The following is a 27,640-nucleotide window of genomic DNA, read 5'->3' as shown; positions in this document are numbered from 1 at the left end:
TAAAAGGTTAGCAATAGCATTGAAACAAGCTCATGACCTTAATTGTCAGGCTTCGTAGATATATATTATACGAAAACAAATATTCAGGATTTAAAAATATCTTTAAGCAATAAGAATAATTAAATTAATTCTGAGTTTTCAGCTGTAGAAATATTCGGAAACACTAACATCATTTTACTAGTACCTCTTCTCACAGGGAGGGCAAGTAGTCTTCTACAATCATCTTTCAAAGGTGACTGCATAGTGATGGAAAGGTGCCCTACCACATTAAAGTCCTCAGTCATTTTTCTCTTTATATGGCAAACTCTGACCCAGATGCCAAGCTGTGAACCACAGTTCCCCACAGCAGCAGCTGGTTCCTTGGCAGCCTCATTAAGTGGCTGCACTGGCCCCTTAAATATTGTCTGTAGGTCTCACATGTCATTATGCTGCTGATAGCTCCTCTGGACTCTTCTGTCCTTCTGTTTCACTTTTCCCTTTAACTAATGTTTTCACAGATTTTGTTAATTTTACTAATTTATTAATTATGCAATTGTCATTTGGTTCTTGTGCACATAAAGGAACATCCATGGACAAAATGAAATCTTCAATTTTCTTGCATCTTAATTAATTGTGAGGTAACAGTGCTTATTTACATCTCAACATGGAAAAGGTGCCTACCCACTACTGGTTCCCAAACTAAAAAGGAATGAAATTTATATAATTTATATGTGGTACTAATGATCAGATCAATTCTTTCCTTGATAAGGGAACTCATAATTCTTAACCACAGGAAAAGAGGAACTATCACACTTATCTGTTGGCATTTTCCTTCCTGTTAAATCAATTACTAAAGTGTCTGTGAATTCATAACACTTAGGATAAAAATGAAAAACAGGTAAATCTATCAATATATTAATCATGTGGCTCTAAACAATCGACTTTAACAAGCTGACAAACGGCTACCTACTTGGTGGGGACAGAGAAGTGCCCTGAGTTGAATTTACATATGGAATCACATGCAGTAGTAAATGGGGTGGCAGGTGATCGGGGACTACAAAGAAAATATCAGATCAAAGGGAAAACTTTGTAGTAAGGACATAAGATTGGACATCAGGAAAGGCCAGAAATTTGTTCTCATGGAAATAGTATAATGTTGCCTTTCCTGTCTATATAGCACCTCAGCCAGCACCACTCTCTGCAAGCTTATTATGTGTTTGCTCCATGGCATGAGATCTCACATTATATCACATCTAACCAGGGGACCCAAAATGCAGCAAAGGAGGTGTGAAAGAGCCAATGAGCATAGGATACTCTGGTCCTTTCACCCAGAATCTGGTAGCTTAATAGACCATTAAGAGATAAAGTTGAAGCACCAGCTAGATGGGAGATCATCCCCCAGGAAACAATATCTTCCATTGAGCCAAAGAAATTTCTATGGTGCTATGTTCTAATAGGAAAAGTACATGGGTCTGGGAAATAAGAGGTAGAAATAAAAGTGGCCTACAAATCTGAGCTCTGCAGAGTAATGTCCTGACCCAAAAGAGGAACACTTTCACCTGGGTATACAGCAAAAGTCTTATTAAACATCATCTATAGCTGTTACCTGAAGATCTATTAATGTTTATTGTATACTGAATATTGTAGACTACATTATCGAGATTTTGGAGTCTGGAATTATTCATTCATTAGTATTGACACTTGGCATAGCAGAGTTATTATTGGCTGATCACTTAGATCCCAGGAAGGTTTGATTTTATGCTTCGTTAGAGTGTATTTGTGTAACGCAGGGTTTTTTAACAAGTCTGTATAACTTACTTGAATTCAAATATCAAGCTCTATTTCACCTTCACATTCAACAACTGAAATCTCTGTTCTGCCCTTTCAGCCTTCCATCTGTCCCTTTCTTCTGGGTGCACTGGTGTCTCCATGACACAAATGCAACTCAATGTTCAAGCAAGGATTTGAAAGGAGTTTAAACAAAGATTTGGAGACTTTCCCTGCTGGAAATCCTTTCCAGGATTCCCTCCCTTAATTTCCAGATGTTTTGGCCTACCCAAACTCTGACACTTCAAGCAAAAGTACTGCTGCTCTCTATTTGAGTATTGGGTGACTCATGTTGTTCAGACTCAGGAGTGCCCTCAGGAAAAAGCCATACAGAGTTCAATCTTACCCACTGTGCTTTCTTTCTTTCAAGGGTAAAATGCCCTCCAGTTTCTGCCTATTTTTGACATTCTCTTCTACCAATATATAGTTTTTCTGTTAAATATTTTATGTAGAATTGATAACTGTTATAAGTACTGTCAAACAGAATTATTTCCCAATCATTGGACTGAAATGCCAATTAATTATTTTGTTTTCTATGTGTCTTCTCTATAAGTTCGAATTCAACTTGGATACAGAAACAAATTCTTCTTATTTTTTAAAGGTAAATTTAATTTAGAAAGTCAGTAACACAAATGGATTACCTGAGACCAAAGAAGGGAAAATATGGCAAATTTACCACAGAATAAATTTAAATTACCACAGAATTTACCACACATAGACTAGGGATGCAAAATTAGGAGGCAGTGTTACTAAAACCCAGGTGCTAGAGATATTCAACAGAAGAAGGAAACATGTTGGTCCACTCTAGCAAGTTTGGTACCATGGAGGAGACTCAGCTGCTTCCAAACATATTGCCTGTGTCAGAGGGGGAGAGGAAGAGAAACACCCAGGCTTCCCTCTTCCTCCTGTTCTTAAGCTCCTGTACGAATCTTCCATTTACTAAATCATCAGAAAGTTGGCTGGTAAGGCAACCTGTGAAATAGAAATAGAGGCTACAGGTGTCATTTCCCCTGAAATACTGAGCCGAACAGGTATGGGCAAGAAAGAGATTTGAGGTAAAAAAATATCAGAAATCATTCATCATGTTTTTCTTTTGAAAAAACTATGCTTTGTGATTATTCAAAAGTTATAATTCTCATGTTTAATTTTATTAGTTTAAAGTTCTGAAAAAGCTTTTTGTTCCTCCTACATAATACAAGTGACTGCGGATATTCTAAATACATAGATAGATAGATAGATAGATAGATAGATAGATAGATAGATAGATAGATAGATAGAAGATAGAAGATAGATAGATAGATGTGTGTGTGTATATATATGTGTATATATATATATATATATTATATATGTATATATAAATTGCTGGGCTTATATGTTCTGCGTTTTTAATGTTGCCTCATTTATTTTAATCCAACTATATATCATTATTACAATTAATCATTTATGCAGTCAGTATCTATTTATATGTATCATATATATATATATATATATATATAACTTTTATTTGCTCTTAATTCCCTTTTATATCTCACAGTGTCAGTGGATATCTCTTTACATCTTAAGTATGTGCTTTAGAATTTCTTTACTGAGATTCTACTTGTGGTAAATAATTTCATTCTGAAAATATTTTTAACCCTAATTTTTGAAAAGTTCTCTCGAAAGGGATAAAAATCTTCACTTTTAGTTCTTTTGTTTCAGCACACTAAAAATAGCTTGCACCATTTTATTGCTTCCATTGTTAATACTGTAGAGCATGTTGTCAGTCTGCCTTTTGCTCCTTTGAAGCAAATAAATATGAAAATATACCAATAAATATGACTTACAAAATATGTAATTTTAGGATCCTATTCTGGACCAGCTTGAGAAATTTATACTCACAGATTACTCTATTTCACATTATACAGAAAGAAAAGATTTGTCTGAGTCAACAGCTTTAGAAGTTGCATATATATATATATATATATATATATATATATATATATATATAAACTTCTCCCTACTAAGCTTTTCAACTGGTCAAATAAAATATGAACCAATATGAGAGCTGCTATTGTATACTAAAACTAACTTATACCTCTCCTTGAGTGTTTTTATATATTTTGAGTTTATTTATATAAAGGCCGAATGAGCATAATAATTCTATAATTTGTTGAGAAAACAGCAATGTAGAGTAATCTTTCATTTTCCCATACTTCCATTGAAGATTTTCTTCCATTTTCATCTCCATTCATTTTAAGAAGTCATTTTACCAAAATAAAAAAGTGAGCCATATAAAATAATATCAGATAGCTATAATATTTTAGAACTTGCTTCTAGTACCAGCTCATTTTCATTTACATAAAGATTGTTTTTTTTAGAAGAGTATGGGAAGAAATAAAAGCTATACTAATATAAATATCATAAAATGCACTGTTTAAAAAAATGCAGTATTGATATTGGCTAAGAAGAAGGGTCTTTGCCAATTTTTAGGATATCCAGAGACATTATTCCAAACATCACTTGTCAAGTAATTGATAAAGAATGTCTTTAGTCTTTAGCCCTACAGGTAGGGAGGACTGACACTTTCTTACCAATATTAGAATTCTCTACCTCATGGAATTATAAGCATGAGCTAATTTTTCATGCAAATAAATATGCATAGCAGTGAGGTATTATGAAGAATATATAAACAACAATAACAACAAAATGAAACAGAAAAACCCACAAACCTTTATTCTCAAAATCTGATAAATATTTCTTAATTACTTCATCGTGGTAACCACAGGTGGAAGACTGGGTATGTCTTGGCATAATGCAATCGAATTTTATGTGCAATTAGTGATAAAATGTTCCAAACCCAAAGCTCTATAAAATTGCACAGCAAGTTGCACTGGTTTTCTAGCTGCCAAGGCACGAAAACACTATAAAGAAAAAATGTCAAATAGGTTTCATTTTGCTTTTCTACTCTGAAAGACTGTTGCTGACAACGCTTCTGTATGGGGGAGGAATGTGAGGTAAAATAGTAATTAGCCAGTTCTTCAATAGACCACAAGTAATTTTTTATTGGCTATGAAAATTGGTAATGAATCATTCAAATTCTCTTTCAATTTTTTATGTTGAAATTATGAAATTTTAATAATAGCTAGTATTTATTATGTACTTTGTGTACTTGGATATTTTGTAAGATTTACTCTTCAAAGCAATGGCCATTTTTTTTTTAGAAACAATTATGTTAATTCCTAATGTCCAAACCATCATAGATGACTAACTTAAACCAACTGTGGTAATTTCATTCACTGTGCCCAAGATCAATTTAGCAAAAGTTATGTTAATAATTGTGGGAAATGAGACTTAAATCAGGGTCTGCTGGGATACTTTCAAAATGAGAGAAGGAGAGAGAATTCATAGATACATGACAAATACACGGTAGATGATGATAGATAGACAGACAGACAGACAGACAGATGGATGGATAGATGATAGATAGATGATTGATAGAAGATAGATAGACAGGTAGACAAAGATTGGAAGTGACAGTCTCTTTTACCTTTGTATATTGTCTGGTCATACGATCTCAAATTGTTTTAGCAACAAATTAAACAAAGAATTTTTTAAAAACAAAATCAAAACTTTAGAGATAGATAGCAAAGCAGAAAGATTTAAAAGAATGTGATGATTGGCTATGTCTTTGATTCATTAAATTTACCAATTGTGGAGCCATCATAACCTGCCTGGGTTTTGGTGTGTGTGGGGTTTTTTTGTTTGTTTGTTTGTTTTGTTTTGTTTTGTTCTGTTTTGTTTTCCTAGTGTAAGATTATATATTTTGTTATTGCTTAAATCATTTTGAGTTGGATCTTCTACTAATTGCAAATGTATGATAATTCACTCATCTTTCCGAAGAAGTGAGGTAGCAATGAACCAAAGGAATGAGAAACTAAGTATGAGGAACTGGCTCATATCCCCAGTTACTCAGGATATGTTCAAGATATAAACCTAAATATGCCTGCATCTGAAACCCAGCCTCATTCCACTACACCATGGGAACAAGCTAACATACCTATCCATAGGAGAGGTTATGTAGGTTCACTGAAAATTCAACAAACCTCCCCCATAAAATCCTAGAAAGTTTAATTCCAAGAAAGTAGACATACATTAAAGTATGTCTTTTTCAGACTATTTAAAACCAGATGATGCAATTTGTATCTTAATTCCTATGGAATGATTCTTAATGCAAATAAAAGTATAACACATTGAGTCTGGATTACAATCTTGACTGCCACTAGAGTAAACGTTTTTCTATGTAAACTTTTTGGTTTGCTGCAAGGATACACAATGCTTCAAATACCAAACAAGAGTTTATCATTAGCTTTAAATATTTAAAGGGACAAATTAACAAGGTTTGGGTACATTTTTTCTAGGAAAGTGGAATTTGTTTTTAAAAAATAAAAAACTCAGTTTGCTTTTAGAGATTCACAAATGTTTCAGTGAAGCATCGCTATAAATTTTTAAACCTGCTTCACAGTTTAACAATAATCTCTGTATAGCATCCTTTTAATCATTTCATCACTCTTTAAAAAAGCTTTTTTATATTTAAAATTAGAGGCTTTTGCAGAAAATCAACATAATGATGGGGGTGTTTTTTTGGTTTGTTGTTTGTTTCTTTTTATCCAGTTGCAAATAATATATAAGGCATGGTGACAAATTCATTTAACTATGTTTTTCACCAAGTTAACTACATTTATAATTTATTTTTCTCCTCTAATTTAAAAATGCCTTCAGTGCATTGCAAAAAATAACCAAAAAAAAAAAAATAAACAACAAAAAAAGTTTTTTTTGTTTGATTTTTGGGGTTTTTGTTTTGCATTGAAATATTACCAATAAAATTTGGGGATCAGGATTCAATTATTAAAATTGGGGATCAGGATTTTATATATATATATTAAGCATACACACACGCACACATACACTGACACATATGTATAAACTGGATCAGCCTACTGATTTTCTTTTGTTTTGCTCTTTTATTGTTTCCCATCAGAAGTTTGTTATATAAAGTAAAAACTTTTATTATGTTCTCTTAATAAGGATAGTGGAAACTTTTTGAAAAAGATGTTAGCAGAGAATCTAAAGAATTTGGCTTGTAAATAAGAAAAAAATAGTCTTGAGTCTCTAGGCTGGGATCTTTGAGTATTACAGTTCTCTTACTGGGTTTTCCTGGAGTCAATATCACAGACTTAGATCTCTTCTGCTCTGTGTGCTGGTATAAACCACTTGGAAAGTAACTGTCTCCTGGCAGGGGTGGAGCTCATTTTTCTGGTTCCTCTGTGAGATAGCTAGGGATAAATATTTGGACAGATTTCTCTTTCTAGATCTACTTACTCTTTTGTAATGGAAGGGTGCTAAGGCCTTTTTAAGAAATTAAAAGATTAACCATGAGCACATTTTTAAAAACATGAAAAATAAGTTCAGTGAACATTTTTGAAGCATGCTAAGAATGTTTTCATTATCTATGATTGTAATTAGCTCACTGAAGTCCACACTAACATATCAGCCAATGTTACAATCACTAGAATCTGTCAGTGTTACCTTGAAAGGGTCCTCACAGATAGGAGAAAGAATCTTAAAACTGGGAAATTATTCTGGATTATCAGTATGGGCCCTGATAATAATACTATTCTTATAAGAGGCAGGCAGAAGGAGGTTTGGCACAGACAGGAGGTAATGGGATCATAGAGGCAGAGATTGGAGGGATGTGGCCACAGCCCAAGAGTGCTGGCAGCCACCAGAGCTGGACAAGACAAGGAAGGCGTTCTCCCCTAGAGCTTCCAGAGGGAGCATAGCCTTGCTGACATCTTGATTAGAGCTGAGTGATATTGCTTTGGGACTTCTGGCTTCCAGAAGAAAAACAATTTCTGTTGTTTTAAGCCACAAAGTCGGTAGTAATTACTTACAGAAGTCCCAGGAAATTAATAAAATTATAGACTGAGTTATTTTACAAAGTCATATACTCCATCACATTTACATTCATTTTTAACAGCTATCTGTGTCAATATTTCTATAGGCATTCTAAATTTGGAAACCCTAGGAGTTGTTCATATAGACTGGTAATGAATACTCCATTCCCATTCCATGTATTTAAGTACCTCAAGTAATTCAAGTACCTTGAAAATTTAATATGAATTTCACTTTGTTTCTAGAATTATGGTACTATTATCTTATCCTTCGTGTGTAATTTGGGTAAATAGATTCCATTTAAAATTCATGAGATTACCTTTTTTATTGTGATTTTTTGTGTCCACAAAAACTCTCATTAACCTTTAAAGGGCATAAACTTTACATCAGGGAGATTATAAGTATGTACATACCATCCATACCTCTCCTGTCAATCAGAATTGAAATAAAGGCTGTAAGTAGCTTGGTCATTGTCAGTATAAACCTATTTCCACATGAATTGTATGTGCAAATTTACACCCTCCCTGATACAAAGTTTATGCCCTTTAAGATAAAAGAGAGTTCATGTGGACACCAAAAAAAAAAAAAAAAAAATCACAATGAAAAAGTAATCTTATGAATCCTAAATGGAATACATTTACCTAAATTACACATGAAGGATAAGATAATTTAAGAGACATGAGCCTATAAATCCCAAAGTGTTAAACTCCTGTTCATAGCGAAAAGAAAGTCTTACCTGTGTCAACAATAAGGATTATGCTGGATTTGTGGCTTAAATGTGACCTTCTTAGTTCCAATTGTAAAATATTTCAAAAGATTTTCAATCATTTTGATGAATTCAGAATTATTTTCATATCATATCAAAATGTTCCATTAATTTTGATTTTTTTTCTTTTCATTGTTATGAATGATTTTTGACAATAACCACTTCAGAAACATGGACCGCCAAAAGACAATCTCTTTGAAATATTTTGCACTAGAAGTTTGTTGTTGCACTGCGATTTACGGTCATTGAATAATTACCAGGAACGAACGCCATAAAAAAACAAAATGAAATGAAGTATCTTTTAGATATGAGACAGTACCACGACATTCCTGCATAGAAATTGTTACGGATACCAGGACCAGAAAGAACCCAAGCAACTCTCAGAGAGTTAGGAGAGTCAGCTTTATTACGCTGGCAGGCTCAGCGGGATCCTTCCCAAAGACTGAGCCCCTAGCAAGGTTATGAGCAGGTTTTTATGGGTTAGGGACTTCCTTGAGTCAGGGAAGTTGTAAGTGTCCTCTGGTGATTGGCTCAGGGTGTGGCTTGGAGGGCGTTATGCAGAAGTGGGCTGGGGCTTAGGCTGGGGACTTCTCTCCGCATTAGGGCCACTATTTTAGGTCAGTTTCACGTGGCAGGGAACCATTTTAGGTCAGTTTCTCCATCAAAATGACTTCAGAAAATAAATTACAAGGCTTCAACCTAAATTATGTAAAAGCAAAACTAAAGAAAAAGTATAGGATTCAGCCAGACAGCAAGTGAAAACTGCATACCTGAAAATTCCACATAAGTACAAATTACTGTGTAAAAGGTTTTTTTCAGGTCATTTCATCGCATTCAGACTTTTGAAAAGCAGTGAAAAGTGCTACAGATTTTGTTTTTGTTTTTTCTTTTGTTGTTTGCTTGTATGAACCTCTTGAAGTATAATGAGAGTCCACTAATACCTATCATTTTACATAAAATAAAATAATGACATTTCCAGCTGATGTAATTGGCATGGTCAGGTATTAGTTTATCCAATAAAGCCTGAAAGTTTAATTATGAAATATTTTTCAAACTAGAAATTCTATTTGTTATTTGGGAAGATAATTCACTTAGGAACAAAAACTGTACATGAGTCAAAGACAAATCACTCTTAGAAATCTAACTAAAATGAGAGTTATAGAAAGCTGCCAGGATTATTTATATAAGAGTTAGAAGATTAGAGTCTGGCCACAAATTTCAGAGAATCTAATTCTGTTCAACACTAAGAGGAAAAAAAAACAAGTAAATTCCTTTATATATTCTTTATTGGCTGAGTTGGATGTCTCACAAAAAGAATCCACTTAGAATAAAAGAGAAATTTAAATATTATCACATAAACACTAGATATCCTTACAGTGTGAATTCATTTCTGGCATATAATGATTTATTAAATGGAGAATTTCCAAATACACAATGACATTTTACTTCAAGTATAATTTATGAGAGCTAATGACATTTTTGCAAGCCCTATGAGTTCAATAGTCTAAAATTTAGATAACAACCATTATGTGTTTCCTACATCTTTATCAGCTGTTTTATGAACCTTGTGGATCCTACTAGAAGACAAGGTTATATATTCACAATTTATAAATTATAAACAAGGGTTAATTTACTTCAAACCTAGCAATGCAGCAGGACAAAGTGTTTTTAAGCTACAATTGCTGAAGAAATTGTGACTAAAAATTTCCTTTGAAATTCAAGGGCCACTTAGGGAACATTTTCCATAAAAACTGGACATAAAAAAAAAACTATAAAGAATTTACTTATGATAGAAACTGGTTATACTAAGAAAGCAGCAGGAGAATCTCTTATTGAAAAATAAGCTTAAACTTGTAATATGCTTTAGAAGAAAAAATTAAGAAAATGACATTTCTTTCATTTCTTTTTTTTTTTTTATTCTTGGGCAAATTCTCCAAAAATTTTATACATTATTTTTCTTTTGCTTGGGTCACTATTCTCTCTAATCTCTATCTGGCCAAGGCCTACTTTTCCTTTGCATGTCAGCTTTCCCACCATCACCTTCTCTTCAAGCTCGTGTCTGACTTCTAACTTGTCACCTGAGATGTAATTAGGAGGCCAATCTGTGTTCTCAATGTATCCTTCATTTATATTATCAACATATAGTATAAATGCTATTTATATAATCTTCCAACAAGACTATTAACTCTCTAAGTTCAGGGACTATGTCTGTTCTGATCTTCTAGCCCTATATAAGTGATCAGTAAATAAGATAACTATTGTTATCTACTCAAGAGAATAAATTCATGAGGAAATATGTGAACAGAAAGGACACTGGGATTGAATACATGTATTCTTGGCTTTTTTGGATTAGAGATGTAAGATTTTGTCATTTTCACCACTGCAAGCAGGTGCTATGATCCCCAAATAGTGTTAATTCAGAATTAGTTTCCCTGTTTACTCAATTACCATTAAACACAATAAACTACACTGAGTAGAAAGAATTCAAATGCTGAGTTTTAGAGTTTGTCTCACTTTCTGACAAAGATCCAGTTTTATAAATTGAAGTTTAATGTGGCCCCTAATTCTTCCACACTGTTTTTAGGAACATAAATTGCTTCAAGCTTTTAGAGTAGAACCTGTCCATAACTCACCAAAACACAAAACTTATGTACAGTTTTTCCTATCAATTCTAGAATCATGCAAAAATGCATGTACAAGAATATTCCATTATGCATATTAGTCTATCATTATAAATAACCCAAAACTCCGTCTTTTGGATTCTGGCTCAATACATTATTGTACAGTTAGATACTAGGTGGCTATTTAGGTCAATTACGATAGTTTAACTATATTAATAAGAAAGAAGATTTCAAGCATATTATTTGATTATAGCAAGTATATTAGAGAATATATATACTATGATTGTATTTTTTGTGTGTATTCACACATAATACTTATATATAGTCATTTATAATCCAATAAACATTTCTTGAGGAATTACTATGTGCTAAGAAGTGCTTTGTGCAGGAAATATAAAATGACAAATAAGATAAACAAGGTCCTTAGTTTTATTACTTCACATTATTTTTCATTCAAAAAATAATGTCATATTTATAAGTGACTATAAATAGTGGCCTGGAAGAAGTCACACCCAAGTTTTAACAATGAAGACTTAATCCAAGCCAAACATAGGCAATCAAGAAAAAGTAAGAAACACTTTTATAGTTTGCTTTTTATATTTTTGTATAAAGCGGTTAAATTTGCTATCAGTATGTATTCATTTTGTATTAAAAAAAATAAAACTTTTGCTTGAAAACATTTGCTAGCCCACAAAATGTAATTCCTCCAAACATTTTCTACACTAGCTCACATCAGAACATAACAATTTCAATTTAGAATGTAAACAGTGTTTGTTTTACTTTTAAGTAGATTCTATTTTTTTAGAGCAGTTTTAGGTTTACAGCAAAATTGAACAGAAAGTAGAGAGTCCCCATACAGCCCCTGTCACCACACATGCATGGCCTCCCCCATGGTCAACATCCCACACCAGAGTGGTGCATTTGTTACAACTGATGAAACTTCACTGACACATCATTATAACCCAAAGTATATAGTTTACAATAGTGTTCACTCGGTGTTGTACTTTCTATTGGTTTTGACAAATGTATAATGACATGTAGCCACCATATGGTATGATACAGAGAAATTTTACACCCTGAAAAAACTCTGTGCTCTGCCTTTTTATCCCTACCTATCCTTGACACTAGGCAACCACTGATTTTTTTTTATTTTTTTTTTACTGTCTCCATAGTTTTGCTTTTCCAGAATGCCATAGTTGAATCATACAGTATGTAGAATATTCAGATTGGCATCTTTCATTTAGTAATATGCATTTTATGTCTTTTCATGGCTTGATGACTCATTTCTTTTTAGAGATAAATGTCATTGTCTGGATGTACCACAGTTTGTTTACCCATTAATCTATTGAAGGACCTCTTGGTTACATCCAGGTTTTAGCAATTATGAACAAAGCTACTATAAACATTCTCATGCAGGGTTTTGTATGGACATGCATTTTCAGCAACTTTGGATAAATACCAAGGAGTGTGATAGCTATATTGCATGCAAGAATATGCTTAGTTTTGTAAGAAACCATCAAACTGTCTTCCAAAGTGGTGGGACCATTTATATTCCCACCAGCAATGAATGCAAGTTCCTTTTGCTCTACATCCTTGTCAGCATTTGGTATCGTCAGTATTCCTGATTTTGACCATTCCAATAGTTGTGTAGTAGTATCTTGTTGTTTTAATTTGTATGTCCCTGATGACATACACTGTGGAGCATCATTTTACATACTTATTTGTCATCTGTATATCCTCTTTGGTGAAAACTCTGTTCAGATTTTTGGCCCACTTTTTAATAAGATTGTTTTCTTATTGTTGAGTTTTAATAGTTTTATGTATATTTTGGGTAATAGCCCTTTATCAGATATATCTTTTGTAAATATTTTCTTCCAGTCTATGGCCTTTTTATTCTCTTGACAGTATCCTTTATAGAATACAAATTTTTCATTTTAATCAAGTCCTGTATATTAGTTCTTTTTTTCATGGATGATGTCTTTGGTGTTACACCTAAAATGTCATCACCAAACCCTAGGTCACATATGTTTTTCTCTTTTATCTTCCAGGATTTTTACAATTGTACATTTATACTTAGGTTTTATGATCAATTTTTGAGTTATTTTTTGTGAAGGCTATAAAGTCTGTGTCTAGACTCAGTTTTGCATATGGATCCAGTTGTTCCAGCACCATTTGTTGAAAATATTATCTTTTCTCCATGGTTCTGCCTTTGCTCCTTTGTCAAACATCAGTTGACTCGATTTATGCGGGTCTATTGCTGGGGTTTCTACTCTCTTCCATTGATCTACTGATCTTTTTTTTTTTTTTTTAAGTCTATGGAAATACCATAATTTGTTTTAACATGCTCATATTAGACACTTAGGGAGATAGTAAATTGTTACAGCTCTTCTAGAGAGTAATTTATTAACATAATACAAAAATGTTAAACCTATTCTTAAAAATAGAAAATTGCATTTCTATGAATTTACCTAAAGGGAAATAATAGGGCAAATTCACTTGAACATATGTACTGAAATGTTCATGTTAGAGTATTTAATAGTGAAAATGATTTTGCAGTCACCAGTATCACACTGTCTTGATTACAGTAGCTTTATAGTAGTAAGACGTGAAGCTAAATAGTATCCGTCCTCCAACTTTGTTCTTCTCCAATATTCTGTGGCCATCTCTCTATATAAACTTTAGAACCAATTTGTTGATAACCACTAAATAATTTGCTGACATTTTGATTGGGATTGCACTGACTCTATAGATCAGATAACAGAGAACTGGCATCTGGAAGATAATGTGTCTTCCTATTCATGAACATGAAATATTTCTCCACTTAGTATTTTTAAATCTTTCGTCAGAATTTTGTAGGTTTCCTTGTATACATCTTGACATATTTTGTTAGATTTATACCTAAGTATTTTATTTTGGAGAGTGTTAATGTAAAGATGTTATGTTTTTCATTTCAAATTCCATTTGTTCACAGCTGGTATATTGAAAGGCATTTGGCTTTTATATATTAACGTGTATCCTATTAAGTTGCTGTAATTGCTTATTGGTTACAGGAGTCTTTTTGTTTTATTTTTATACTTAGCTCATAATCAACATTTTCCAGATTCTCATGATCTAGTAATTTGTAATATTTTTGTATCACTTTATTCACTCCCCCTGGATTGTAACTTTTGTTGAAGGCAAAATTTTCTTATTATTTTTATGCCTAGAACACCAAGATTGTGCTTTAGGTAGAGGTGGTGCTTTCTAAAGAATTTGAATATAAATATGTCAATGGCATTGGAAATCATGACCTCATTCTAAAAGATTTCCTTATTTCAGATAAGATACATCATTTTATTTTTTTAAAAGTTGTAAAGCAGCATACTTTTCCTATTCTCTTTTGATCAAAGTGCTTTCAACTTATTTCTTTTTTAATGGTGTTTCTTGAAACATGAAGATAAAAGCCATTCCTAGTTTCCAGTAAAACTCTCCACCCCCATAGAGTGATTCTCAAAATATCTATATTCTGCACTCTCATCCAGTGTATAAAACTGTATCACTTATTTGATTAAACAATGACAGATGTTAGATATCGTTGTTTGCCAAGAAATTTCACAAATCTTGCCATATGTGAAAAATCACTTGAATATCAACAGCACTGATTTCTGTTTAATGAACTTTAAAGTTCCTTATCAAATAAGTTTAATGCCAAAGGGTAAAATCCACTTACTGCATAATCTTAATGTCTGCTAGGTTTCAGATAAATCAGAAAAGGGATTTGCCTTATTAATACGCATGCCTAGTCAAGAAATACTAAGATCAAATAGCTGTTAAGCACCAAAAGTCAAATAAAAAGCAGATTTTTCCTAAATTTTATTAGTTTAAATATGAGAGAAAAATGGGTTTTGTTAGTGAGGCTTAGTAGAAACTTAAATTTGATTAATTCATAAACAGGTCAAAATGCTATAGAAACCCAGAAAGTAAATGTTCCTACTCCCTGGAAATGAGTTCATGAGAGAAACCCAGCAGCAAATGATGAGAAGAAAACCAAGTTGGAATAAATAATATGGTATTAATTATTCACTTAATGAATACATTTAGCACTTTAAGTGACCTTAGGTGTGCTAGGTGCTAGGGTTCAATCAGGAGATAAAAAACACATAGTTTAATATGAAGAATTATTCAACTATAATAAGATAGTAGCTGTAAAATATTAAAAAACAAACAAACAAAAAAAACGCTATATAGTATCCTAGACATAATATATAGTATCCTAGACATAATGGAGAGGGTAGCTAAGGAAAGTCAAATTGTTAAGGGAGGTTCCTCCCCAAGGATAGAGCTCGGACTCCTTGAAGAAGGTGTAGTTTAGCCAACCAGATAGCAGACAAGTTTGCTAGCTTGCACAGGTTAGCATAGGGTTATAGTTACTGGTCCAGGAGGTAGCAACCCTCAGGATTACAGATGGGGAACAAGAGATGAGCAATAGAGTTAGCACGCAGAAGGGCTGGGAACTATCTTGCAGGTAGGTGGTACCAGGGCTTTATGTTACTGAGGGGCCATATGTTCTATGACTTGGTGAGAACTCCATAAGATGTCCTCATCCCCATGGTGCTGACTAAAGCACAGCAGACAGAAAATGCAGAAAATTCTCTTCCTCCTGTGATGTCCTTCCACTGCTCTCTACTGAGAAAACATTACACCACACTCATTAAAGCTGAAATACTTAAAGAGATTCTGTGTATTATCAGACAGTATATCTTGAAGTGTGAATTTGGAGCTAAGAAGAATAAAATTGATAATAGGCACAATAACAAATAGCTTGTGCCTTGAGGAAGCATAGTTTAAAATATGTAGATTTTGTGATTGGATAAAATAAAATAAAAAATCAGCATTAGAGACAACTATGAAGGAAAGAAGCTCTTGTTAGATGGACAGAGCAAAACAATGGAAAATAGAATTCCAATTTTATATTTGACTACAAAAATAGAAAGTCAACAAAATGGTTATGTCTCTTTAAATAGCAGGCTCCAATGATGGGGCAGATGTAAAGAAATAATTTTCCCATTGTCTCTATTCCTTCATTTGCATTTTGCAATGGTTTAATTAAGACTTTTGCAAAACTGACTGAATCTCATGGCATACTGCTTCAATTGCTTGTCTTAACTATGGCCATTAGGTGTTTTCAGTTTCCTATTTCTGGGTTATGTGGGTAGATGTTCACTTAATAAGGAGTGATTAAGAGCCATTCATCTTCCTTCAAAATGTACTTTAAAAATAAATAGGTATGATCACAATCTCTTCTAGAAAGAATTTAAGTTCTCAATTTGTATCTAATCTTAACATACTCATTCATTTTTGTAATTGTTTTTAGGAGCACTTGGGGTTAATCACAAAACTCTGGATATGGGAATTCAAATAGTTGGCAGCATATGAAATATACATTATTAGTTTAAATAGGCAAGATGACTCATGGTATAAATTAATCATAAAATGCTTTTTCACAGACATGTTATTTTTGTTCCTTTATTGATGTCTTTTTATTAACCGTAAGTATTACTTTGTATCAAAAAATAAGAGTAAACTGAACAGTATTAGTAAAATGTTATTCAATGTATTTTCACTCCATGGAATGACTTTTGTCAGTGCAATATGTTTAAAGGTCTTGAGCCAGACAAATATAATAAAAGCCCAGGGATTTTTATGAGATGAATAGTATAAGAAGAACAAAGACATTATAAAGATTGGGCATTCAACAGAATCATAGCTTGACAAACTCTTGTGTAAGAAACCTATCTTGAGGATAAGCATAAGGAATAATAAGGAAAGCTACTAAATCCACATGAAGAACCAAATATTTCTCAAAATATAAATAAGTTTTAATGATATTTGACAATGCAATTCATAAATGGCAATATACATTATATTTCTTGCAATCACTCTGAGCAAGGATATGATTAATTATTTATTGAATTCATAGTTATTGAGTACTATTGCATGATAGGCAATGTTATAGAAGTTGGAAATTTAACAGTGGAAAACTCAGGTTAAGTCTTTGCTCTCATGGGGCTTGTATATTGGTGATAGAAGCAGGTAGAAAGGAATAAAGAATGAAGGCATGAAAGGATTATCAGGTAATGATAAGTGGTGAACAATATAGTTTTGAGTGTGGAAATTGGAAGTGAGAAAAAAATAAAAGGTCAGATTTAAGATATATTTCAGATAAGAGCCAATGGGACTCACTAACAAAATCAATCGATGAAGGCATGGAGAAAAGTACATGAGTAAAATAAGATTGTATTTATGGATGTGTGTGCACACTAGTGTATGAAACTCCTGTTATATGAGTTTCATCCCTTGCTACCAAGGACCAATAGAAGGGGCTGGAAGCTACTCCTGACCATAAGACCACTATCTGGCTCTGTTGATATATTTTCTACTTTGTATCCGTGAAAGCTATGTACTCTGGTGGTATGGATTTTTGTGACCTGTGTACCTTTTTTGATTTCCAACTCTGGGACCAGCTGCTATCGTCCATAAAAAATTATAAGTCTATTAGACATTGATTCAGAGATTATCATCTTGGGAATTGGTAATAGAATTCTGGACTTCTAGGATAACGTCATGGCTTGATATCTAAATTTTGCAGTCTTAAGCTTATAAATGGGTCTGAGAAATACTAAACACAATAAGGAGGAAGGTGAAATGATTATTGCTTTCATCAAAGTTAAAATCATTGATAATGTCTACAGGAATGGTTTCAGATGAAGAGAGGGATAAAGCTTGATGGAATTGAGAAAAATCATTGCATCGTTTAAAAAATAAAATAATAGAGACAGCCAGACAAATTTCTCAAGGATTCTTGCCATAAATGAAAGAAAAGTGACATGATATCTAGAGAGGAATGAGGGACAAACAGTGAGTTTTATTTATGACAGGAGAAATTACAGCATGTTTGTTTTCAGACTGGGGTGGTGCAACTGAGTGAGAGTAGGACGTAAGAGATGAGTAAATAGTGTTCTTGAATAGATAAGGAAGGATGAGATTCACCTTACAATGACAGGAATGGACTTGGACACGAGTAGAGAGAGTCTATACATAGTAAGAAAAAGACAGAGTATGAATACAGAAACAAATAAGATGAAAGATCCTGTGGTAGGAGGATGATGTAGTTTCCTTACCAGTGTTCTTGTTTCTCAGAGAAATAAGAAGGTCATAAAATAAAAGTGTTGGATGTTTGTGGAGAGAAGAGAAGTAGTAAAATAGGTGTCTAAAAAAGTAGGGGAGGGAATTTTCTGCAGAAATGTGGCAGAGTTGTTGTAAGAGTAACTCTGCAGCTACTACTATAGACAGGAAGGTCAGAGTAAGCTTTTCTGAGAAGGGGGCATTTAACCAAAGCACTAAACAAACAGTAGTCAGCCATGTGTATATCAGGAGAAAGATTGTTCCAGGAAGAAGGAAGAGCAAACAAAACATCATATGGCAAAATGGGTGCCTGTTTCAGGCTCTTAAATAGAGCCAGTGCTGTTTGGGCATAGGTGAGAGGGAGGGGGTACTGTAAGTTGTGGTAGGAGAATTAGACAAAGATCCAAATCCTGTCAAGCTCTATAAACAAGATACAAAGATTAGATTTATAATACATGCAGTTAACTGTTACAGAAATCACTTCTGTTTGTTTGTTTTGGTGGGGCGAGAGGGGTCATCTGTTACCTAAAAAAGGGGAACAATAGAAGGCAAGTATCATGAGATTTCCAAATGTGTGCTTGACCAACAATAAAGTTGTTAAGGGTGTTGATCAAAACCGTTTTGCTAACTTTTACCTCATGACAACCTCTAGACTACATGAAAGCAATATAAGAAAAATTCAAGAAACTGATGAAGGAATAATAGCTTATCAGTGTTTGTGTCCCTGCATTTATTCATTCAGCCACCACCCCACCACCCCATGTCTTTTGGCTTCAATGTGGCAGGGCAGGTAGGTGATAGGACCTCACCGAAGAGGTCTACCTGTCAGGGAGTCAGGATGATGTGACACAATCAGAAAGAATTCACGTGGGGTACAGGGTCAGAGGGAAGGGCTGAGAGGTGAGTTATAAGTGACCAAATGTTGGGATATGATCCATACCAGAAAAAGACATAGTGAGAGGTCTCAATAGAGTGATGGATCTCAAAGAAAACATGAAAAAAACAAACACACAAACAGTCCTTTAGAAGGATACAACAGCAGATATAATAGCATGAGTCACATAAGACTTGGTCATTTTTTTCAAAGTCCAGAGTGCTAACCATTACATTAGGCTACCAATTTTGCCATTTTTTCAAAATATTTATTTCTTCTATCAGATTCTGGAGGACCCAGGGGGAGGAAAAAGTGTTTAGTCAAACAGTTGACAGCGAAAAAGAAAAGAGAAAAAACAAAGCATGCTCCTCTTTCTTGCTGTTTTATAGTTTTTAAAATCTGGATCAGTCCTGAGCTGTGAAGGGAGATCTTTAAATTATATGTCAGATAGAAGTATTTTGATATTTCACTGGTCTAGTATTTCTAATTCCAGAAAAGTAGACTGCTAATCAATACATGAATATAGTGATAAAAACTATGGAGCTAGCTCAAGAAAATATCCAGAAATGTAGAGGAAAATTCCAAAAGAGTGATTTTGAATGACAGTGGTAAAACAATACAGGAATATTTCTTTTCTTTTTATTTTTATTCTGAGTCCAGCTCATTTAATAAGTAGTGAGTCATATGTGTATGATAACAAGAGGCTTTTGAAGCGTTTTAGTCATGGAATGACATTCTCTAATTAACACATTGAACATATCATATTTCTGGCTGTGTGGAAAGATTTTAGGAGAGAAAGAGAGAAAACAAGGGGACAGTTAGGAAACTATGACAATAGTTAAAAAAAAATTATTATGATTTGGCCAAAGTGGTTATTAGTGGGGATGGAAAAAAAGGGACAGTGCTTAGATAGGCTTTAAGAGTAGATACAATAAGACTAGATGCTATGCGAGTGAGACCTAGAAAGAAATGAAGAGTAAACGCTGTATTTTAGGCTCAACCAACTTGGCACTAACATTTAATGAGATGCAGGTGACTGGAAAAGAAGCAGAGTGCAGTTAAGGAGAGCAATTCATAGCTGTCTTTGGCCATATTGAATCTGAGGTGCCATGTAGTCATTCATTTGGAGATGTGACATTTGGAATTGGTGGTAGGAATCTGGATTTGTGGAGGGAAGGCAAGAGTGGATATGTAGATGTTGGAGCCTTCAGCACACAGATCATATTTAAAATCCTGATTTTAAAGCAAGTCATCTAGGAAAAATAATTATAAAGAAAAGAGAAGGGGTGCCAAGATAGAAAAATGTGACACTAAAACATTTGAAGTTTAAACAGAGGAAAGGAACGCAAAGAAAATGGAAGCACAATGGTCAAGGAGATAGAAGGAAAAACAGAGTGCTATATCTCAAAGCTCTGAGAAGAAAATGTTTCAAAAAGAAATAAGTGGAGAACAATGTCAGATGTTGCTGGGAATTCAACAAAAAGAAACAGAGCAGTTATCATTTTATTTGACAAAAAGTAAGTAATTGAAGACCGTGGCAATTATTCTCAGTAAATTGAAAATTAATCCAGGGTTTGGAGATTTGAAAGAACGAGAGATGAGCACATCTACACATCACCTACACACAAATCCTACTATCAAGGAGTGAATGGATGACAAAAAGCGCAGAAGCAAAAGAGAATCTATGGTCAAGAGCCATAAGAAAATGTTTTTTAAAAAACAAAAATCTGATCGAACATGAGTTGCATGTTTGAACACTGATGAGAATGATTCAGTGGAGATGGATGATTCAACAACGCATGGTGGACTTCAAATGAAAAGAGTAACATTCTTGAGAATTGATGGATCATGAAATACAGCATAACATTTGAGGGTGTGACCTTGACAGGAGCCAAGATGCTTCTATGGTCAGAGGAACAAAGGCATACAGTTAGGGCAGACACACAAGAAAGTAGATTATTTTTATGATGGCAAGGTAAGAACATTCCTATATGATAGCTTTTATTTATTTTCTCAATGAACTACTTCAGACAATGAGTTTCTTTCATGTCTGATTTTGAGAAACTTGTTCTCAGAAGTACAAATTATCTTTGCCAATTCAGCTGGCAAAGTCACTGTGATGGGCACTGCTTCCCTCTTGGAGCAACAATGGCCTTTCCAGCCTGACACTGTTCTTTTCAGTTTTGTTTAGTGACCAGAAAATGCTTATAACCTCCTCTACAGGATTCATTTGGAAAACCATACCTGTAATCACATATGCTCTATTTCTGTTTTCAGACCACAGAACATAGCTTTTTATAGAAGGTATGTTCTACCCTTGAAATGAGTGGTAAGAAAGATTTCAGAAATATATATTTTTATCCTATTTAACTATAAACAGTCACCCTCCCCACCAAATGACCTTGTATTTTTAAAAGCCAGGATATTTCAAATATTTAATTTTGTTTATTTTGGGAGTGGACTAAAATGAGGTTTTCCAATTTATGAAGAATGGAGTACATTAGAGCCATAGTTAATGCCTGGAAAAGGCTAGAGATGTGGGAATTTAAGTCCAACTGTCTGGAGGCAGTAGCCGTGGGCCAGGGTTGCAGTGTACATCTCCAGGGGTCCCCTACAATGTGGTGGTATGTCCTGGAGCAGTTAAGTGGTAGACTCAGCGCTTCACAATTAGGGCAAGGGCTTGTCACAAGGACTATTTCTTCTCTGAAGAGCCCCAAGGAAATCAAAAGAGTGTATTAGTGGCTTGATTATCGACTTGTCCACATAATATTCCACAATAACCCACAATTATACTTGTTCCCTCTAAGGTGGAAACTCCTTCTATTCCCCCTAACCTCTTTTAGGTACTAATAAAATGTGGTATGCTTGATAAATGAGAGAAGCCTGTTTATTCTTCCTACTAGAAAGAACTTTAAATACTCAAGCTACTAACTTGGCGTATGTATGTATGCACAGATTCAGGGGCAGATTTCAGCATTTCTAGTTTATAGCTCCATTGTAAAGAAGCCAAAGTGAACATTGTTAAAATAGGAATCCTCATGGGATAGTCTAATTTAAAAGGTCATAGTTTGGCAGAGGGAATGAGTATGTGTTTTTCCTAGCATTTAAAAGGTCTGGAACCAAAACAGAATTTTACAACTAAGAAATGATGTCTCCTGATATAATAAACACATATTTGTCTGATTTATATTTAAATGAGTGAATCAATCAGCTTCTATTTATCCTATGCACCAAGAAATTTATATCCCTTCTATTTTTTCCTCCTGGTTTCATTCATTGTTCAGAAAACATGTCGGTGTCACGACAAATTGGCCTCGTGATATGACATATATTCTATATATTGTATAACATGATTGCTTATAGTCTCCATTTTTATCACTGACCATAAGGTCTAAGTTGAAAGATCATAGTTTCTTGTTTCCATCCCTTATTCCATATTCCCCTTCTTATTAATCACTGCTGGACTCAGCCAGTTAAGAATTTTCAACTGGTGGGGTGATCCCAAATACAATACTCTATATAAGTCCTAGTTATTCAGTATTAATTGGCTTCTCACAGTAGCCCACTGACTTCTGATATTGCTCATGGATGCTAACAGCTGCTCTAGTGAATCCTCAGATTTCTAGACATAGCCTTTGTATTAGCTTCCTATTGCCGCTACAACCAATTATCACTATCTACATGAATTAACACACACTTATTGCAATTCTGGAGTCAGAAGTCTAAAGTGGGTTCACAGGGTTGCATTTCCTCTGTAAGCTCTAGAGGAGAATATGATTTCTTGTCCTTTGCAGCTTCCGAAGCCACCTATATCCTTTGGCTTATCACCTTTTGCTTTCCTTATCAAAGCTAGAAGTGTAGCACATCAAATCTTTTTCCCTCTGTCCCTCTATTTCTGCCTCTGCCTTTGTAAAGATCCTTGTGGTTACACCATTGGGCCTAACTAGATCATTCAGGATGATCTCCCCATCTCATTATCCTTAATTTAATGACAACTGCAAAGTTCCTATTGCCATATAAGATAACATAGCTCACACATTCTAGAGATTAGGGACATTCTTGGGGAACAATTATTCAACCTACCACAGTGCTCATTGTTTTATGTTTGTTTGTTTGTTTTGTTTTTAATTGTACAGCAGCAGTCAAATTTTTTCTTGGTAATTTGAGTCAAACATCCCCAACGGTAGAGCAAAAGTCTTCTCTGCCCATAAGCAAAACTCTTCTCTGCCCATTGATTCAGTATGAGGAATCGAAAACTGTGGGTCAAAATAGTGTTGCTTCTAGTTTGATATTGTCTTGGGCACTAGGACCTCCAAAATTATTGAGTCCAGAAACATGCACAAGGGAAGAAAAAATATACCAAATTTAGATTTTTAAATGTAATATGAAAGAGATCTCTTCCACCTAGACGCCTTAATTCGTGGACTCATATTTTGTCACTGGAGGAAGCAACACTGTATATCAACCTGTGTTTTAAGGAATTAATGATGTCCTATCGATAACAACACAACACTAAGGGTAACCCTTTGATGACTCTCTGACTGAATCTATTGAGATCCATCTCATCATGAATAGAACTATGATAATATGAGGAAACTCCATGGGTGAAAGTCTACTGCTGCACACCTTTTGCCTTAAAGTGAGGTCTTTGTTTAGTGGAAATATGTCCACATGTTTTATATGTTGGTAAGTGTCCTGGACTGACCATACTGGTTACTGAAAAATGATTGTTAAATTTTCAGGAATCATGTGAATTGGTTGATAAGCACAGCCATTATTAAAAATTAAATAATTCAAACTTACTGTGGGAAAATAAAATTTTGTTGAGTTTTTTAGTGCTTCTGTGTAAAGCACTAGCTTCCTAAGACTATTCTCATACTTTGAGAATTATATTTGTAGTCATCTCTCTAATTACTTTCTCTGATCCAGTAGGGTAATAAAACTTCTCTTTTCTGCCTAAAAGAGTAAAATAATTACAGCCCACCTAGGTTAAACTCCCAAGGTGCGGGAAATACCACGGTGCTATCTCCCTAGATTTGAAGGCAAGACTTTGGAGAAGTCTCTAGGTTACAAAAGACAGTAACCAGGTGTTGTGCAGGGTGTCATGTGGGGTCTCTGCTCCCGCTCCCTGCACAAGAACACAGGTGTCGTGTGGGGAAGTCTGCGGGGTCTCTACTCCCGCTCCCCACATAAGAACGCAGGATATGGCTAGGCCCAAAAGGAACACCCACAGAGCCATAGGTAGGGAACTCATACCATTGTGGTCTCACTGGAGGCTGGGTTCACACAACGTGCGATCTGCTGTCCGCTTTTCTGCCAACCGACCGCCGAGTCTCCTCCATTCTCCTTGACTCTGCTCTGCTCCCCTCCATAGCCACAGCAGTTATATTAGTGGCCAATGGCTCAATGGTTACAGCTGACGGCCTACTAGCCACAGCTGATGGCCATCCAATCACAGTTGATGGCCATCTACCACCCGAGCCAGCACCTCTCCATATGAGGCCGAGAGCCTGGAAACTGCTCTCTGGGGCTCTGTGCCCACACTAGGGATTTATGTGGCCCTTGGAAAGACATATTTATTTTCCAAAAGTTATAGTAGGAACCCAGGATGGTAGAATCCAGGATCCTGTCCATCTGTTTTGTTTTGTTTTGTTTTGTTTTGTTTTGTTTTGTTTTGTTTTGTTTTGTATTTGGTGGTGATGGTGGTAGTGGTGTTGTGTGTGTGTTCTTTTGTTGTTCTTCCTTTCTCCTTTGGGTGAGAAGGGGCATCCCTGTTTCATGGTGCTACATGAGGGTTTCAACATTGGCCTCTAATGTTGGTGGGAGAGGAAGCCAATATAGCTCAGCACTGCACTAACTTTGGTGACAGGGAGTCCATATTGTTGAGGCATACATAACTTCCCTCCATCCCTGCTGCCTAAATAGCTCATCTCCAGAATCAGGGGCATAGAAAACTAGATCATACATTTAAAGGTTGCCTGTCCTCTCAGAGAGTTAAAAAAAAAAAGAAAGAAAATGTGCCTCTTTTGTAAAATATTCAAAACTGAAGAATCATCTCTCTAGCAACATTAGCCAACACTGATATTAAGACATTAATCCAGGGATTTTCTTGCATTTTTCACATTGAGTAGGATTAGACATTATAAGAAAAATGAATACAATTTTAAAATTTTAAGTGGGAAATTGACTGTCATTATCTTAGCCAGTGGCATTATCATCTTATATAAAGAACTGCAGTGATAATTCGCTGAGTGACTGTTGAAAATGTGTGGAAACGTTTTAAGCAGAGAATTATTTTTATCTGGAATAATGATTTTCTTAGCTAAAGTGAAGATGCACAATGCACTGATGAACTTCCTCAATGCCTCTATTTATGGATCTGCAAATTGTTCAGGTTTGTCAGAATTATATTGGAATTTCAAGTTCTCTGTTAATTCCACGCTGTTAATGAGGAAAGGCAAGCATACTATTAAAGCTTATTTTTATTTCAAAATAAAAAGCTGCCTTAAAAATCCATAGTATCTGATAGTTATTCAAGGAGAAGTATCTCAAGTTAATTATTTAAATAAAAGAAACTTGTTCTAAATCAAAATTTACCTTTTAATTCTAACAGAATATATTTCGCTTCCCCCTTCCTAGTTTTACTTACATAACTCCTTTCTGTAGTATTAATTTTCTCTTCAGGAAACCCAGTTCATCTATCAGCTCTCAGTTTCTCTCATATATATGTGAATGTTGTACATAGGAATAAACAATTAACGTAAAGCTCATTATAATGGAAAATCGGTACTTATTAAGATTATTGAACTGTTATTACATTTTGAATTTTTTAGTTTGAACCATATGAAGTTGTCATTTTTTTGTAGATCAAATGCAAACTAATAATAGAAGTTTCTTATGGTTCAACCTAATAGTTCATGCTCATTTTAACATAAAAATTAGATTATGTAAGTAAGAACCACTGTGGTTTAATCTTTGTAAAATTCAGTGGTGAGCTAAATTAATGCACTCAATAATTTAAGTATCAAACAAAGGTGGAGAATGACAATAAAGGGAGCGGTTGGAGCTTTGCAGTAAGTCCAAAAAAATACAAAGATTGTATTATTAATCACATTCAATCAGATGTAACCTCACACTCATTAAGAAAAAGAAAAAAAAAAGAAAAAAATACACACACAAAAAACAACCCACGGACTTAACTCATTGAGAAGGATCTAGTCAGTCACCAAAGGAGGTGCAGTTTATTTAGTATGAGGTACTTAGCATACATGCTGAAATGTTGAAATCTTTTCTTTCTTGAAGGAAGAGATCATTGAATGCCTCTTAGAAATCTAACCACTGTGATAGACAATTTGAGGCATTTCATCTAATTGTTAATCAACTCTATGATATCTTGTCCCGATTTTCCAGAAAAATGAAGCACAATAAATTTCTTACGGAGAAACAGCTGATAAATAGCAGACCTGTATTTGAATCCACATCTCACTGAATTCAGAGGCCCTGCTCTTTCTGTTATTCCTGAATTGAATCCAAATCAATTCAAAAAGTATAAAATATAATAACATAGAGAAACCCAGTGATAAATGATATAGAGATAAGAGGAGCAGAAATGGTTAGGTCTAGCAAAAGGATTGCATTACTGCAAGTTTGTAGTTGGACCAGAGAGAATCTTTTCATGGATGCTGTGAGCATGTTTTTCCCCATAATCTGAACCTTAAAAATTCCCACAACCATAATATTATTCTAAGTGAGAGCTCAATGACCTGTAAAATATAATTTGAAAATGAAAGTTGTGATTTAGAAGGCAGAAGTACCAAAAAGTACATGTACAATTCTCCTCCTTTTCTCATTTGGAATGTAATCAGCTCAAATACTCAAGTGGCATCTTCACAAATTCCTCACCCATATGTCTGTGGTCTTTGAAAGGCAAGTTTCATCTCCATAATTACTATTACTACTTGATCTGCAAACTAACTCCTCAAGATGACAAAAAAGAAAGACTGTAAAGAGCAACACATTTTAACCTCATGAAATATTATCAAAGTCACCTGTAATTCATTGGTATAATCATTTGCATTGTGGTATTAACAAAATTGATTTAATTAAAATAAAACACTGGTAGGGATGAAAATTAAACTATTCTCTGTTGTAACTATGCACTGGTCAAACATATTTATGTGCAACATTTATATTTTCTGGATAACTAAGAAAATAATTTCATCTTCTAAATAAATTTTGAAATGTATTTTTAAAGTTATAATTTGTAGCTATCCGTGTATAACCCCACACGTGCAACTAACATAAAATTTGCTTATGATTATATTGAATTATATCACTTCACCTACTCTATATATGACAAATGTATGGAGACATGAATCTTATAAATTGTTATTTATTTAGAAGATGGTCAACATAGCCAGTCAATATCAAAAACCATAAGAATAACCCAGTGGTACAAATTTTCCTGCCCTCTTATAT

The sequence above is a fragment of the Rhinolophus sinicus genome, linkage group LG12, assembly GCF_036562045.2.
Source record: "Rhinolophus sinicus isolate RSC01 linkage group LG12, ASM3656204v1, whole genome shotgun sequence".
Classification (NCBI taxonomy): Eukaryota; Metazoa; Chordata; class Mammalia; order Chiroptera; family Rhinolophidae; genus Rhinolophus; species Rhinolophus sinicus.
This window is presented reverse-complemented; position numbering follows the sequence as displayed.